A 16,631-nucleotide genomic window follows, 5' to 3' on the forward strand; every position below is an offset into this window, starting at 1 on the left:
TATAACAATCCCCCCTCCTAATTTCCTCGTAAATTTGCTGGTCAAATTCAATTACTTCCTCTCTGGCTACTTCTAAAAAGAGGCTTGATCTTCACTGGAAGACTTCCCACTCATGTCTTCATATTGTTGTTTTACTGACATTAACTGCACCGTTTCAATTCTACCCTTAACAAATTTCATAACTTTATTAAGAATGCATGGTCCAAAAATTAGTGAAGCGAATAACATTATCAGAGGACCTGCTAGGGTTGAGACCAAAGTTGTTAACCAAGGGAACTGACTATGCCAGTTATCCAGCCAGCTCGGTGGAGTTTCCTTTTCTCTCTTTCTTTGTAATATCCCTTTGCGCAGTTTGGTCATAGATTCCTTAATGATTCCTGAGTGGTTTGCATAGAAGCAACACTCTTCTCCTAGGGCCACACATAAACCTCCTTGCTGCAGAAACAGCAAGTCCAACCCTCGTCTATTTTGCAAGACTACTTCTGAAAGATAATTAAGAGAAGTTTCTAAATACGAAATCGATTTTTCGATTCTGTCCAAATCCTCATCTACTGCTGCCCTCAGGGTAGTCAATCCATGACCATGTTGTACTAGGGTTGCAACTCCAGCACCTGTGGCTCCCAACCCCAAAATCATAGCAGTCGTTACACTTATTGGTTCTCGTTTTTGGATTCTATGCTTATTCACTTCCCAAAACTCTAAAAGAGATTCCTCAGAATGATGTAACATATGAGGCAGCACAGTTATCTGAATACAGAACTCATTACTCTTTTCAAATGCAGATGAAGACACACACGGGACTAAACCAGTTTTTGAACATATCCACCATCCACCCTGATGAGGGTGGATAGCCCATTTATTCCTTTCTCCTTTCAGTTTATTTATTTTGGTACCACATAATTCATTGCTACCTGGGGGAACGTTTCCAATACATGTCCCCTGCCCACTGACTTGCGACACTGTGAGACCTATTTCCCTCTCTCCCCACCTACATTGGCTTGGGTTATCCTCTGTGCTTAAGTTAAAAGTAAGGTTTAATCCTACCCCCTCACAGAAGGGAGGTCTCACATCATAGCATAGCCAACAAGACTCAGTCATGTCAGGGTCAGTGTAATTTATGGCCTTATAAGATACTTCCACCATGTTTAACAACGATTCAGCTCCTCCTTGTGATACCCTTTCCTTTTTAAACCCTTTCCTCCCCTTGGGAGGAATTTGAGCAACCTTAAATTCTTGTGACACTGGATTAGCGGGGACTCCATTTACCTTTTCTCTCTCTTTCTCTCGACTATTGTCTCTAGATTTCTTTATCTCTAAATTAGGTCCTAGTAGTTGAGAATAAACAGTTAATGGCTGTTTCCTTATAGTTACATATGCACCTGGGTCTGCAGAAAGCCTGTCCAGTCTCACTCCCCACGTCCTTCCAGTCAACCACCCTCGGTCTTCATGATTCAGGACTTGCACTTGCAAGTATTCACAATTTGATGTCTCATAGGGGGTTACTAATCCTCCCAATGCAGGGGGTTCACAATGTGGGGGTCCCCATTGCACTCTTAAGTATCTGTCTGGTCTCTCGGGTCTCCAGGCAGAGGCTATGGTCTCACAACCCCAATATCTGCAGTGGTAATGCCCAGGATAATTGCAATATGACTTCCCTGGATTAGAAGTTGGACACCAGTATGTGGCTCCCTTATTTACTGTGATAGAGGGTTTTCTACCTCCCTTGCCACATTGCTGAGGTTTACTCGCCATTAACAGATCACAAACCGTCACATTAAACTTAGGACCAATGGCTGTTGTTACTTTCCGGACAATCTCTGAATCTCTTGACCCAGTTAAGGTCCATTCAAAGGGCTGGTGGGCATTTCCCAGAGAACTCGCTGATATTGTTACAATAATGATTAACACTAGATTCTGTTCCATTTTTGTTTTAGTCTCTTCGCTTCACTTTCAGTGGTTACTACTTTGAGTCAACCTTCCCCACAGGTTCTATCTCTCTGCCTCCCTTGGTCTGTTCCTGTGCAGGGAACAACGAGGTCTCAGGTTCTTCTCGGCAGCAGTGATAATCTTCAGGGGATAGACTCAGTTTACTTAATTTTCTTCCACTGGTTCAGGATGAGACTCATCTACTTTGAGATTTTGGATTCTGTCAATTACTCCTAACAGTTCAATATGTCTCCTTCGATTTGGTCTTGCCAATTTCCAGGAAAATCTGGTTCGGCACAATTCTATTAGTGCCCCGTTCCAATTGGTTTCATAGATTTCCCAAGTCTCTGGGACTAACCACTCCCAACCACAGAATACTTTTATTATTTCAGCGTTTGCCAATTGTTCTCTTATAGATTCTGTAGAGCCCGTCCTACACTTAATACAATAGGATTGTCCCCTTATTGATACACAGCGCCACTTTTTACCACACTTCTTGCATTTACACACCACCCAGCTATAATGAGTGGACTCTGGGTGCTTTATACAGGGGATTCCCTGTGGGTTATGTCCCTCTGGTATGTCCGTTTCTACCTCACAACAGAAAGGTAAAACACTTTGAGTTCCAACTATCTTACACAGTCCTGAGCCTCCGGTCTGTTCAGGTAGTCTCTCCAGGCTCCAGGAAACAAAGTTTACTTTCTTTAAAGTTTGTCCTTGGGGTATCTGAAAGAAAGTATACAAGCTAGATCTTACAACATCTCCATCAGGGTTCATCTGTTGGCTGTACTCTTTTAATCCTCATCTGCAAATCTCCGGGGCTTGATGTTACTTTCCACTCAGAGTCCTTTACTGGTCCTTTCCCCCTTGACGCCTGGGTCCACCCTCGCTCAGCTGTTGGCACGGCAGTATCTGTGGGGAGAAGAACAACAAAAGGCCCCTCCCATCGTGGAGTTAAAGAGGTCTCTTTCCATGTTTTAATTAACACCTTGTCACCTGGCCGGAATTTGTGAATGGATATATCTAGAGGTGGTCTTTGAGTTACAAGTCCCTTTTTCCTTAATCTGTAAATATGGTCCCTGTTTTTCCATTCAACAACTGCAGAGATCTTAATAGAGCATATAACTCACACACTTGGGCTGACCATGTATTACTCAAGGATCCAGATTCCCTAACTTGAAAGGTAATTTCATCCACTATGGCATAACCAGATCTTCTCTTCCCATCTACAACTCTAGATGAACCATTGATATGAAGTTTTTCACCTGTATCTAAGTCTTCTTCTTCAAGATATTCTCTAATTTTAGTTTGGAGGCTTATGACCTGTGTGCAGTCATGTACTACACTCCCTTGGGGTTCACCAAACAGAAACTGAGCTGGGTTTTGCAAGTGTGTTACTTCCAGTTCTAATTTGGAAGTATTAAGCAGAATACTTTCATACTTTAATAACCGGCTATCAGTTAACCATTTTTCTGCCCTCTGTTTCAATACTCCTCGGATATCGTGTGGAGTATACACCTTCAGTTCTCCTCCAAAGGTTACTTTAATTGCCTCTTCCACTGATAGTGCAGTAGCTACTATCGCTTGTAAACAGGTGGGCCAACCTCTACTAACTGGATCTAGAATTTTAGAATAGTACCCCACAGGTTTTTTATGCTCAACCCATTTCCGCATTAAGACCCCGTAAGCTGTTCCATTTTCAACATTTACAAACAAATAGAAAGGTTTTCTAATGTCTGGAAGACTAAGGACAGGGGCATTTATCAGATCTTCTTTTAATCTTTCTAGCCTGCTCTTGTCCTCATCACTCCACTTCACCAGTCCTTCTTTAACTAGCTTCTCATACAAGAATTTTACTTTGTTACTGTAGTTCTCTATCCACTGTCTGCAGTATCCTAAGAGACCTAGAATTTGCCTAATTTGTCTTTTATTCTTGGGTATAGACAAGGACAAGATTCCTTTCACTCTGTCAGGATCCAGTCTTTTACATCCCTTGCTTAACCAATGCCCTAGATATTTTACTTTCTCTTCTGTAAATTGTAGTTTGGACTTGGACACTTTCAGCTCCTTTTCACCCAGGAAATTCAGGAGTCTGATACTCTCATCTCTCACAGTTTCAGCATCTTTTCCAGCTATTAGCAAATCATCAACATACTGTACCAAAACTGTTCCTTCACAAGGTTTAAAGGACTCTAATAGTTGTTCCAGGGCTTGCCCAAACAAGTTTGGAGACTCTGTAAACCCCTGGGCAAGACTGTCCACCTCAGTTGTTGTTTTCTATGAGTGTCTGGGTCTTCCCACTCGAAGGCGAAGTAATTTCTACTCTCCACCTTAAGGGGACAGGTCCAAAATGCGTCTTTCAAATCTATCACACTGTACCATTGATGTTCTGGGGAAATTTGGCTTAGTAAGGTGTAAGGGTTAGTGACTACTGGGAACCTTGTCACTGTTTGTTTATTGACCTCCCTCAGATCTTGTACCAGTCGGTAGGTCCCATCAGGCTTTTTCACAGGTAGGATGGGCGTGTTATGGGGAGACATGCAAGGTTCTAGCAATCCCTGTGCCAACAGCCTCTCTACAGTAGGCTTAAGGCCGATTCTTCCTTCATGAGGGATTGGATATTGTTTTACTCTAATAGGTTTGTCTGGATCCTTCACAGATATTTCAAAGGCTCAATATTCAATTTTCCTACGGTCTCAGGGGTATACCACACTTCTGGACTGATCCTTTTTTCATCCTCAACCATAAGGGCATAGATTTTCACCTTCAACTTTTGCTCTGATACAAAATCTTTGGTGACTGAAGCCCTACCATGATGCACATGGCAGTCTTTTAGATCAAAACAAATCAGTGCACACCCTCAAAATGCAGTAATAGCACTCACAAATGGAAACACAAATACCCTCTCCAGATCTGTTTCAAAGCATTTTAGCAAGTAAATAGAGCAACAGAAGCAAATTCCAAAATATACAGGTTCAATAGACATGTTTGTGTCTGTTAACAGCAGAGAGATTCCAGTGTTATGTATTTACCTTATGTGAAGACTGGGCCTGCTGCCTACAAACATGGTATAAATACAGTTAAGTTTAGGAATCGGGACCACCACAGCAAAACTACAGCTCAGACCACTGTATAAAAGCAGGTATAAAAAGCTTAATTACCAGTACCATTATGCTGTCTGTATTGTTAAATGGGAACTCTGTCATCAAGATGTAGATTGGCTTGTGAGCACTGGATTAAAGAGCTCTGAAATGTAGAGTAAAATACAAGTACTCAGTAGAAACATCAGGGACAAAAAAAATCTGTTTTTAACACATTTTAAAACGAGAGGTACTAATGCACGGTACTGTATTAGAACATCTTTAGGTAACAATTTGATAAACATAGATTTGGGGATCAAATCAGAACCTCAATATGATGTCTTTATGTATAGTTCTCTGTATGACTATATGAACTCAGAATACAAGTCCTACAAACTGATTTACATGTGCACATGAGCAAAACATGAAAATGCAAATATATTGTTTGTGCTGAGTATCTCTCCAAGTGTCTCTTTATAGATTTGGCTCTTTTTCAATATTTTTTATTCCAAAATGCTTTCAAATCTTTGCATGTGTATGTGTTCTCTCATATAAAAATCACCCATAAGGAATCCCTATACATGTGTCATTTGATGGGGTCACTTTTCTGTGTTAAGTTCCCTGGAATACACCCACCCTAAAATATGACAGCTGATCCATCTGGAAACTCACCAAAGGACAGGTGAGCTTCATTTCTACTTTCCTTCATTATCTCCTAAGATTTGATATTCAGGGGCTGAAACATGATGGTCTCTCCTTCTGTCCTGATCTGTCTCCTCTAAGCCCTCCTTTTCCTGTTCCCGTGGCTTCCACTACCTTGTTAGCTTGTCATCCCCCCTGCTTTACACCCCCAAATAACACGTTTTTCCTCTCCCCCTGTGAGCCATCACTACTTTTCTATCAACCATCTTCCATCCAAGCCAGCAGCTCTTCCTTGCCAGTGCTGCTGCTTGGAGAACCAGAAATCCTGGGCTGTCCTTTGCCTGTTGATAAACAAAGCAGTGGCTTCTTCCCCCGGGGGGGGGGGGGGGGGGCTGAAAGTGTCACCTCCCCCAGACTGGGGCCTGGAATTCCAACCACATTCCTGACCTTGGGTTTCACAGTTACCCATCAGTTTGGGGGAGGGGAAAAGAAAAAAGGTGAAGAGATTACAGCAGCAAGTGAACTGGGGCTAAGTGTACCTTCATTTTCTCAAGCTGCTCTGGAGAAATAAATAAAAACAGTACTATTGGGGGGGGGGGGGGAAAGCTCAAGCCAGGTATCAGTTTACTGAATTTGATCAGGGAATACAGAAGAAGAACATGCCTGCAAACACACATCTGCACTAACTTATCAAACTGTACAGTGCAAAATCTTCCCACAAATAGTCTGTAAAAAACAGTGGGAATGGAATCAGAGAGGGGAAGTTAAAAATCCTCAGCAGTGCCTGTCCCAGTCAAGGGGCATTACTGAGCAGCACCTACATTTCCATGGCTCTCTGGGCAGGGAATTTTTCCTGGGTGCCAAACAGCACATCTTGAAGATTCTTCCCATTGAAATACTAGAGACATTTCAGGGCATCTGAACAGCCAGATTCTTAAAGCACAACTACCTCAAGGCAAGGGAAGAAGTGAGATTCAGTGGCACTTGGCAGAAGCTGCCCAGTGCATTGTGTCAAATGGGTATTTACCAAAAGGAGCAACAAGCTCAAGCCATCAGGGAAAGAGCAAGATGATGAAAGGGTGTTAGCTGCTGAGAATTTCTTTGGGAAGAAGTAGACTGTTAACTTGAGATAGAAATGTGCAATATACCATGGAACCTTATTCAAAGTCCAGCTGGAAAATACCTTCTTGTTAAGAGTGTGAAATAAATCCTAAAGTGTCATCAACTATGTGATTTTCTCTTTATTCCCAATCACTAATTAAAGAAACATAACTCAGAAGTGATCTCACTCTGTGCTCCAGCGACATCAACATTAGAACAATGTTGTCACTGTCTACTGGTCTCTTGTGCTCCTCACTGGAAGGCACTTGGTGCACCCCTGGATATCCTGCTAATGAGGTAAAAAACTAACCCTTCTAAAGTTCCAGATTTTCCTCACCTGTTTGGACACAGTTGGACAAACTGGACCAAGTTAGTACTTGAAAGCCATCTGTTGGATTTAGCATTAATTACTCCTTGTTTTGATCGTAGAGGAAAAAAGCTCACACAACACAATCTCTGTGGACCCAACAGAGAAAACATCCCCAGGGTCTTGTTAGAGCACAAACCTGCAAACAGGGATGATAGGTCAGAGAATCACAGAATCATCAAGGTTGGAAGAGACCTTCCAGATCTTCTAGTCCAACTGTCAACCCAGCACCACCAGAATCACCCGTAAACCCCATCCCAAAGCGCTACATCCAGATGCCACCTGAATGCTTCCAGAGACTCCACCACCTCCCTGGGCTACTTGTTCCAATGCCTGAGCACCCTCTCATTAAAAAAAAGGGTTTTGTAATATTTAATATGAACCTTGCCTGGTGCAATTTAGGGCCATTTCCTCTCTTCCTGTAACTAAAGGCTTTGCAGAAGAGATCAACCCCCACCCCACTAAAACCTCCTTTCAGGTCATTGCAGAGAGCAATGAGGTCCCTCCTGAGCCTCCCCTTCTCCAGACTCAACCAGCCCAGTTCCCTCAGCTGTCCCTCAGCAGACATGTTTTCCAGAGCCTTCCCCAGCTCCGTTCCCTTCTCTGGACACGCTCCAGCCCCTCAAGGGCCTTTTGGCACTGAGGGGCCAGAACTGGACACAGCACTCCAGGTGGGGCCTCCCCAGTGCCCAGCACACAGGGGCAATCAGTTCTCTGCTCCTACTGGCCACACTCTTCTCCACAAAGGCCACGATGCCCTTGGCCTTCTTGCCCCCCTGGGCACACTCTGCCTCATGTCCAGCCGCTCTCAAGCAGCACCCCCAAGTCCCTTCCTGCTGAGCAGCACTCCAGCCCCTCTGCCCCCAGCCTGGAGCGTTCCAGGGGGTTGTTGGGACCCAAGTGTAGGACCTGACACTTGGCCTTATTGATCCAACCTGTCCAGATCCCTCTGCAGAGCCTTCCTGCCCTCCAGCACATCCACACTCACACCCAGATCAGTCAGTCTCCCAAAGAGGACAAAGTCTGACCACCAGCAGTCCAGGGTGTCAGTTCTGCTGCCCCCTCCTTCCTCCACCCAGAATGGAAAACTCCATCATTTTGGGGTCTCTGTGCCCGTCGGCTCCGACCACCACATCCCCCACCAGTCACAGAATCATGGAATGGTTTGGGTGGGAAGGGACCTTAAAGAGCATCTCAGTCCAACCCCCTGCCATGGGCAGGGACACCTTCCACTAGACTCAGAGCTCAGAGCCCCATCCAGTCTTGCTGTGAACACTTCCAGGGATGGGGCAGCCAGAACTTTTCTGAGCAACCTGTGCCAGGATCTCACTACCATCACAGTCCAGAAATTCTTCCTAATATCCCATCTAACCCTTCCCTTTCTCAGTGTGAAGCCATTCCCCTTATCCTGTCACTCCAGGCCCTTGTAAATAGTCTCTCTCCATCTTTCTTGTTGCCTCCCTTCAGGCATTGGAAGGCCACTATTAGGTCACCCCAAAGCCTTCTCTTCTCCAGGCTGAACAATCCCAATTCTCTCAGCCTTTCCTCACAGCAGAGCTGCTCCATCCCTCTGATCCCTTTGGTGGTCCCCTCTGGACTCACTCCAACAGGTCCATGTCCTTCCTGTGCTGGAGCCCAGAGCTGGAGGCAGCTCTGCAGGGGTGACAACATTACAGCCCTGTGTGTTCCAGCAAGGACACTGTGGAACCTCCTGGAGTAAAGGGGCCATTGTGACACTGTAGGGCCTTCTGGAGCCAAAGGAACCCTGGGACACTGTGGAACCTCATGGAACCAAGGGTTCATTGTGCCATGAAGGCCTTCTTGGAACTAAGGGAGCCCTGAGACATTTCGGGCCCTCATAGAATCAAGGGACCATTGTGACACTGAGGAATCTCAAGGACTCAGAGGCCACTGTGACAGTGCAGGGCCTCATGGAACCAAAGGAACCCTGAGACTTTTCAGAACCTCATGGAATCAAGGGGACACTGTGACACTGCAGAGCGTGAGGGAGACAAAGGGACCCTGGGACACTGTGGACCTCAAGAAATCAAGGGCCCATATTGGCTCTGTGGAACCTCATGGGATCAAGGGGCCATTGTCACACTGCAGGGTCTCATGGAAGCAAAGGAATCCCTGTGACACTGTGGAACCTCATGGAACCAACGGACCATTGGGACACTGCAGGGCTCATGGAACCAAAGGATTCCTGGGACACTGTGGAATCTCATGGAACCAAGGGACCACTGTGATATGTGGGGCCTCCTAGAACCAAAGGAGTCCTGAGACATTTTCAAACCCATGGAATCAAGGGTCCATTATCACACTGCAGAGCCTTACGAAGCCAAGTGGACCCTGGGACTCTGTGGAACCTCATGGAATCCAGTGGCCATTCCCACACTGTAAAACCTCATGGATACTCTCAGGTTCCCATTATTAAGAGACACCTCTGCCCAAATTCAGCTGCAAAGGAGACCATGTGCCAAAATCAGCAGTCCAGGTTTGATTTAACAGTAAATAGGAGGGAGAGAAAGAAACAGAAAGAGAGAAGAAGGGGGTGGTGGGAAGACAGTGAGGGAGAGACAGAGATGAAGTAAATGTATCACTCCATGGAGATCCCTGAGGCTCCCGCTGGTCCTTCTTCACCCTGCTCTGCTCGGTGCAGGGTCCCCAAGCTGTGCTTCTGGGCTATAACTTTTATACAGCCCAAACCCCGGGTATTCAGGGGGGTAGATGCTGTTCCCACAGCTTGGGCTGGCACATCTACAAGGACTTGCTTCCTTTCCCACAGCTTGCCACGGTGGGAGTTTTGCCCGGTGTGCTTCCAGTCTGCAGGTGGGAATCTTTGTCTGGATGGGTTCCCCAGACCTGCCTTACCAGCCCTGGCTTCCTGTTGGGGCTGTCTGCTCTTTCCCACAGTCTGCACAGTGCAATTCTGTCCTGGGGGCTACTTCCAAAGCTTCACCTCCCTTTAGGCCTTGAAATTAAATGCCTTCCTGTTTGCCACCAGTGCTTATGTCTTGTGGTGCCTTATGAAATTTTCCTACTTTGACAGTGTTTTGAGACAGTTCATTGTGCCCTTCAAGTCCTTCCATGTGCACACACACCCCACTCTCACCAGTGTCTGGCACTCCAAAGGACACAAGACCTGATGATTTGTAGCTCCCACTCCAGTGGTTGGCACTTGGACCTCCCTCCATACCCAGAGCTCAGAGCTCCCTTGTGCCAGAAAGTTTAAAGAGATTGTGCCTCATTCTGTCAAGACAACCCTTGGAAAAAAGTGTCCCTCTGTGTTTCCTGGGATAAGAGCACTCTATTGTGCTCTATCTTCCAAAACCTTGGAGAGGTCCCAGAGATCTCCCAGGAAGGAATTTGGGGCCTCAAGCACATGACCCGTATATAGAGGCTGAGGACTCAGGGGTCAGGGGTGTGAAGATTGAGGACAGTAGAGGAGTAGCCTGAGAGGTCTGGAAGGGGGGTGTGAGAGCTGGTGGAGCTTTTCTTCCTGTCAGAAAACAGCCTAAGAAAGAACTAGTGCCACCAAGGGCAGCTGGGGTGGCCTAGACTGGTGACAAGAAGTCAGAAATTTCCCTCTGAGGTCAGTGTTGTGGTGCAATATGTCACAAAGAAGGAGTCTGGATGAGCCCAAGGCTTTGTGTGTGCAGGAAGAGCCAGGGAGGACGCAGAGATGTCAGTGCAGGAAGGTGCCAGCCAGGTGGGGCAGCCGGGGGGATGACGACAGCCTGCAGGGAAAGGGGCAGGGCATGGACACCGTAGGACAGCCTGGGCTGGAGAGGAGACAGGGATGGGGAGAAGCTGAAAGGCCCTGACACAGCCACCTTCTGCAGGCCTTTGGCCAGGGCTGCTGTCTGTGCCCCTGATGCCAGGAGGAGGGGAGTGGCCCTTGCAGCCCTGGGGCCTCATGGCCTCCTTGTCCCTGCTCAGCAGCCTGGCAGGTGCCACCCCATGGTCCTGCCCTTGGCACTGCACATCCCACATGCCAGTGCCCCAGGAAGAGCCCTGAGGAATGAGGCAGGGACAGCATCTGCCTTCCCAGGGGCTGGGGGTCAGGGGTCCCTTGTTTGACTATCCTTGTCATCACTGTCTGCAGTTTTCTGCTCTAACTGGAACCTGGGGGCATATTCTCAGTTGTGTCCCTCAATGAGACTCATTAACATTACAAGAAACTTTAGTGTTTCAGTCTCACTTTGACTTCTTGAAAAGTTGTTTGAACTTACTCTCAGGGACTGAGTCTCATGTAAACAACACCAAACCCCCCTGAGGGTCATGAAATGCCTGGGGCTGTTGCTGTGCTGCTGAGCTGGGCCGGGCTCCTGGCACACAGGGAGCTCCTGGCAAGCCAGAAGAGCTTCAAAGAGACAGCTCTGCTGGTGAGCAGCTCCTCTGCACAGCCCAGCAGGGCTGAGGGCACTGCCAGGGCAGCTCAGGGACACCAGCAGGGCACAGACACAGCTTCAAGGGGCTCAGCACTGGCAGGATGGCTGAGAGCTCCCTGCAGGAGGAATCTTGGCAGGGTGCACATGGTGAGTCTGTGGCTGCAGGGCAGTGCAGGGGCAGCTCCTGGAGGCATCTCCTAAAGCTGGCCCAACCCCAGCTGATGGGATGGGTGAGCAGGGGCTGTTTTGGGGCACTTTGGAAGAGCTGTGGAGCCAGGGGTGCAGCCAGGGGTGCCCAGGGCTGTGGGGCAGAGCAGGGTCCTGCAGCCCAGGGTGCTGTGCTGGGCAGGGACTCTGCTGCCTGCCAGGGGCAGCTCTCAACTGGCCCGGGGAGCTGCTGCCAGGGCTGGGGCACAAGGGCTGTGGGCAAGGAGCAAACCTGGCAGCGGGGAGGATCTTTTCCATGTCTCCCTGTTGCAGGGTCAGACCTGCTCACACCACATTGAATGGAGAATTTTTTGCAAATCTAAGAAAAGACAGGGGCTACAGGAAAGGAATTAGTCCTGAGGTGTTTTTCCTGCTTAGGCATTGTAGCATAGACATTGTTCTCTCAGTTCAGGAGGCTGCACTGAAATTCCAACTCTTTTACTCTCAGAGGTGAATATTTCAGGCAGTCTCAGAAATGAGCACAGGACCCTGGGCAGTGCTGAGCCTTCCCTTGGGGGTGGGCACTCTCCTGTCCCAGCCCTTGGCTTCTCTGCAGGAGGGCTCCTGTCCTGCTCTGTCCAGCACAGCTGCACCTCTGAGCTGGCACAGGGGACACTTCCCAGAGCTGACCTTGGAAACAACATTGTCCTGCTTTCATCACTGCACATGTATTTGTGGATGTGGTTTTTAGTATTTATTTGTGTGAAATCAAAGTGAATGCAGCACAAGGGAAAGAGCAGGGCAGATGGGAAACAGGCTGAAGGATCTCTCCTGGATCTGCTTTAAACCACAGAGAGCTGAGCTTTTTTGCCACTTGTCTTTTCTAATGACTCCTCACATTTTCAGCAATAAAAATGAGAATTTTTACTCCTAAAAAGAACACTCTGCACATTTAATGGTGGAACATTTGTAACAGAAGAATTATTCTAAGGACATTAGAAGACTCTCTTCTGCAGTCCACAGTCCTGTCAGTAAGGGGGGCAGAAATTGAGCTTTTCCATTAAAGGTGAGTTACACCAGATATCCCTTGTGATCATCAGAGCTGTCACAAACCAGCTCCATGTCCCCCCTGCAACAGAGCATAGCTGAGCCCTTGGCAACACTTGGCCATAATTCTTGCTGCTCACACCACTCTGAGCCAGCATAAGGGAAATACAAATGGTTTGGGGGGATTACTATGAAAGACGAAGTATTTTGTTGAGAGGGGTATCTCCTAATTGTTCTGTGTCTTTTCCTTTTCTGAATAGACTCTGTCCTAAGGAACAGCAAATGTCCAACAGCAGCTCCCTCACCCAGTTCCTCCTCCTGGCATTCGCAGACAGGCGGGAGCTGCAGCTCCTGCACTTCTGGCTCTTCCTGGCCATCTCCCTGGCTGCCCTCCTGGCCAATGGCCTCATCCTCAGCGCCGTAGCCTGTGACCACCACCTGCACACCCCCATGGGCTTCTTCCTGCTCAACCTCTCCCTCACAGACCTGGGCTGCATCTGCACCACTGTCCCCAAAGCCATGCACAATTCCCTCCATAACACCACAACCATCTCCTACACAGGATGTGCTGCACAGGTTTTTCTCCTCATATTCTTATTTGCAGCAGAGTTTTCCCTCCTCATCATCATGTGCTACGACCGCTACGTTGCCATCTGCAAACCCCTGCACTACGGGACCCTCCTGGGCAGCAGAGCTTGTGCCCACATGGCAGCAGCTGCCTGGGCCACTGCCTTTCTCTATTCTCTGCTGCACACAGCCAATACATTTTCCCTGCCCCTGTGCCAGGGCAATGCCCTGGGCCAGTTCTTCTGTGAACTCCCACACATCCTCAAGCTCTCCTGCTCACACTCAGGCTACCTCAGGGAACTTGGGCTCATTGGGGTTAGTTTCTTTTTCATATTTGGTTGTTTCATTTTCATTGTTTTCTCCTATGTGCAGATCTTCAGGGCTGTGCTGAGGATCCCCTCTCAGCAGGGACGGCACAAAGCCTTTTCCACGTGCCTCCCTCACCTGGTCGTGCTCTCCCTGTTTATCAGCACCTTATTCTTTGCCTACCTGAAGCCCCCCTCTATCTCCTCCCCGTCCCTGGATCTGACCCTGTCAGTTCTGTACTCAGTGGTTCCTCCAACACTGAACCCCTTCATCTACAGCCTGAGGAACCAGGAGCTCAAGGATGCCCTGAGGAAACTGATAACTGGGTGTTTTTCAGAAGCAACATACTTTCCTTCTTCTGCATGTTATGTACCTCATTAAAGGCCAGTCCTGTTATGGACGTCATTAAAGGCCAACCATATCTTCTCTATTTTTTACTCTTGGTAGGGGTTTTATTTTTGTGTGAATTTGTTCACACCAAAAAATCTTTATATCTATAATTATAGATATAAAGATTATATATATATTTGTAAATATATATATTTATATATATAAACGCCATTTTCAATTCTGTGTTTGCCTTTCTAGTAGCCTGGCCCAGAGGCTGTACAAAGTGGCAATTGTACTCACTGTGTGCTTCAACCAAATAAAGAACTCTGCATTGGCTTGTTTGCCTGACATCTTTCCTCTCTGACTTCTCTGCAGTTGCAGGGTCGGTGTCTCTGTGCAGAGCTGGGCCAGAAAAGAGTCCCAGCAGAGCAGCACTGTCAGGGAGCAGCAGCCCTTCTCCTGCATGGCCTCCTCTCCCTTCCCTCCCACACTGTCCTGCAGAGCCCTGTGTTGTTGGAGGCCTCAGTGCTCTGGCAGTCGGTCCCAGTCCTGCTGCAGGACTGTCCAGGGACTGCAGGCAGGGACAGCCACGGGCACTGCTGGCACAGAGCTGACCTCTGCAGCAGCACTGCCATCCTGCAGGGGCATCTCCTCAGGCCAGAGCCTGAAAGCTTCCATCTGCTTTCCACTTTGCTCTCCAGGATTTGCCCAACACAACACCCTGCACAGCAGTGACCAGCACAAGGGTGGGAGTGCTCAGGGTGGGGGCACCCAGCAGTGCCCTGGCACAGCCAGCGCCGCTCTCAGCACTGGCCTCTCACCCCAGGCCATTGGGCTTGTTCTTCCCTCCAAGGAGGGACATCAAATGACCAGCTCAGGAGTCCATGTTTGCACTGCATGGACAAGACATGCCCCTGTGTCACGGCTTGGGGCTGGGGGGTGGAAGGCTTAGACAAAGTTGATGGCAGAAACCGTCTCGTTGAGCTACGAGGGGCAGAAAGGACCCCCTTGCTTTCTAAATTCCTTCTCAGAGAGGAGCCTGGCTGTGGCTGGATCCAATCTCGGGCTCAGATTTTGGTTTAGATTGAAGGAATTATAGAAATGTGATTCAATCACTTTGTCCGGTAGGTTTTAGTGATGGCAAATCAGAAATATTTCTATAAAAACAATGATTTATTATGACAAATGAACAAAAAATTGATCAGAGAAATGAACAGATGAAAGACTTTAAAGAGAATTATTTACTACACAGTATAAAAGCCAAACCCCCCTAGTAGTATAGTGTAAGATAGGACAGTGCAGTCTATCAAAGTCATTCTATTAAAGCAATTGGATCAAAGTCAGCAAAAAGAAACAATCCTGAAGCAGATATCGAGGTAACTCACCCCACAATGACAAGGGTCATTCTCTCTCTTTCACTTAACCTCTGGGGAATGGCCATGAAGAACTGTCCCTGCTTCTTTGGAGAAGCTCCACACACGTCAAGGAAGTCTGTGGAAGAATCTGCCACATGACAGTTGGATGGCGCTTTTATAATTATAAAGACTTTGACTGCCAGACATATTTGCAGGCCAGGGAGCAGCTTATCTGTCAAATCCTGCTTCAGAAAGCAGGATGTGTGTTTGAAGTTTCATGAAGCATTCTGGGGTTAGCATAATTCAACATTGAAAACACCACCTTGGCACCAGCAGTAACTCATCACAGTGTGCATTGTTTGCATTCTCTGACCATTTTTTAGGTATTATCAAAGCAGAGCATCCTGCCAGAAATGGCCCCTTGATTCCATGAGGTTGCAAAAACTGTCAGGGTTTCTTTGGTTCCATGGGACCCTGCAGTGTCACAATGGCCCCTTGATTCCAGGATGTTCCAAAACATCCCAGGGTTCCCTTGGCTCCAAGAGGCTCCCCAGTGTCCCAGCGGCCCCTGGATTCCAGCAGGCCCTGCAGTGTCCCAATGGCCACTGGGTTCCAGGAGCCACAGCGGCTGCCGCCGGCGTCTGTGCCCGGAGCCGCCGCTCCCACGGGGCTGCCGCACTCACCGCCGGGGTTGCCGCTCGCGCAGCCGCCGCTCTGCCCCGGCTGCACCGGGACCCGGCACCGCCTCGGGCCTGCGCTGCCGCCTCAGCGGCCACAGGGACACAGCCATGGGGGACCTTTGCTCTGACACTGATGGGGCCTGGCTTTGTTCTGCTTGGGGCTGGGCTTTAGGAAAATTGCTGTTCATTTTCATGCTCCACTGGAACAGCTCCTGAATTCCAAAGGTTTCCTAATCCAGGGGAGGGGTTTCTATGGCATCGGAGGTGCCGCCCCTCGGGACACATTGTCAATAAACCATCCAGCTGACTGGGATGGATGTAAGAGCTGGGGAACACAGGATAATCAGTCATCCCCTGAAAACCTTGGAACATTCCCTGCCTGAATCAGAACCCAAATGGAACAGTTTGGATACAATTCCCAAATACTGTGGAAACTCCAGTCATTCCTGACACCAGGATGGAAATTCAGCAGATAGCTGAAGCCAGTCCCCTTGGGAGCCCACAGGCCCTGGCAGCTCCCCAGCACCTCCCTCTCAGTGGGACACCTCTGGCAGCCTCTCCCAGCTCGGGAACCCTCCAGTTTGCAACACTCCAAAGACCGGCGCTGATGCCCAGGACAATTCTGATCCCCTTCAACAAACACTCCTCCAGCTGTGACCCTTGTCTGTTGGGAAACACAAAGGGATTTG

At 48.1% G+C, this 16,631-nt stretch overlaps 1 pseudogene; it reads left to right on the forward strand.

Annotated features, from left to right (window-relative positions):
- Positions 1-16,631, forward strand: part of LOC127474808 (uncharacterized) — a 1,366,245-nt pseudogene that overhangs the window by 719,961 nt on the left and 629,653 nt on the right.

This window comes from Manacus candei, unplaced genomic scaffold (genome assembly GCF_025592945.1).
Source record: "Manacus candei isolate 608988 ecotype Guabito, Panama unplaced genomic scaffold, ASM2559294v1 h1tg000045l, whole genome shotgun sequence".
In the NCBI taxonomy this organism is placed as follows: domain Eukaryota; kingdom Metazoa; phylum Chordata; class Aves; order Passeriformes; family Pipridae; genus Manacus; species Manacus candei.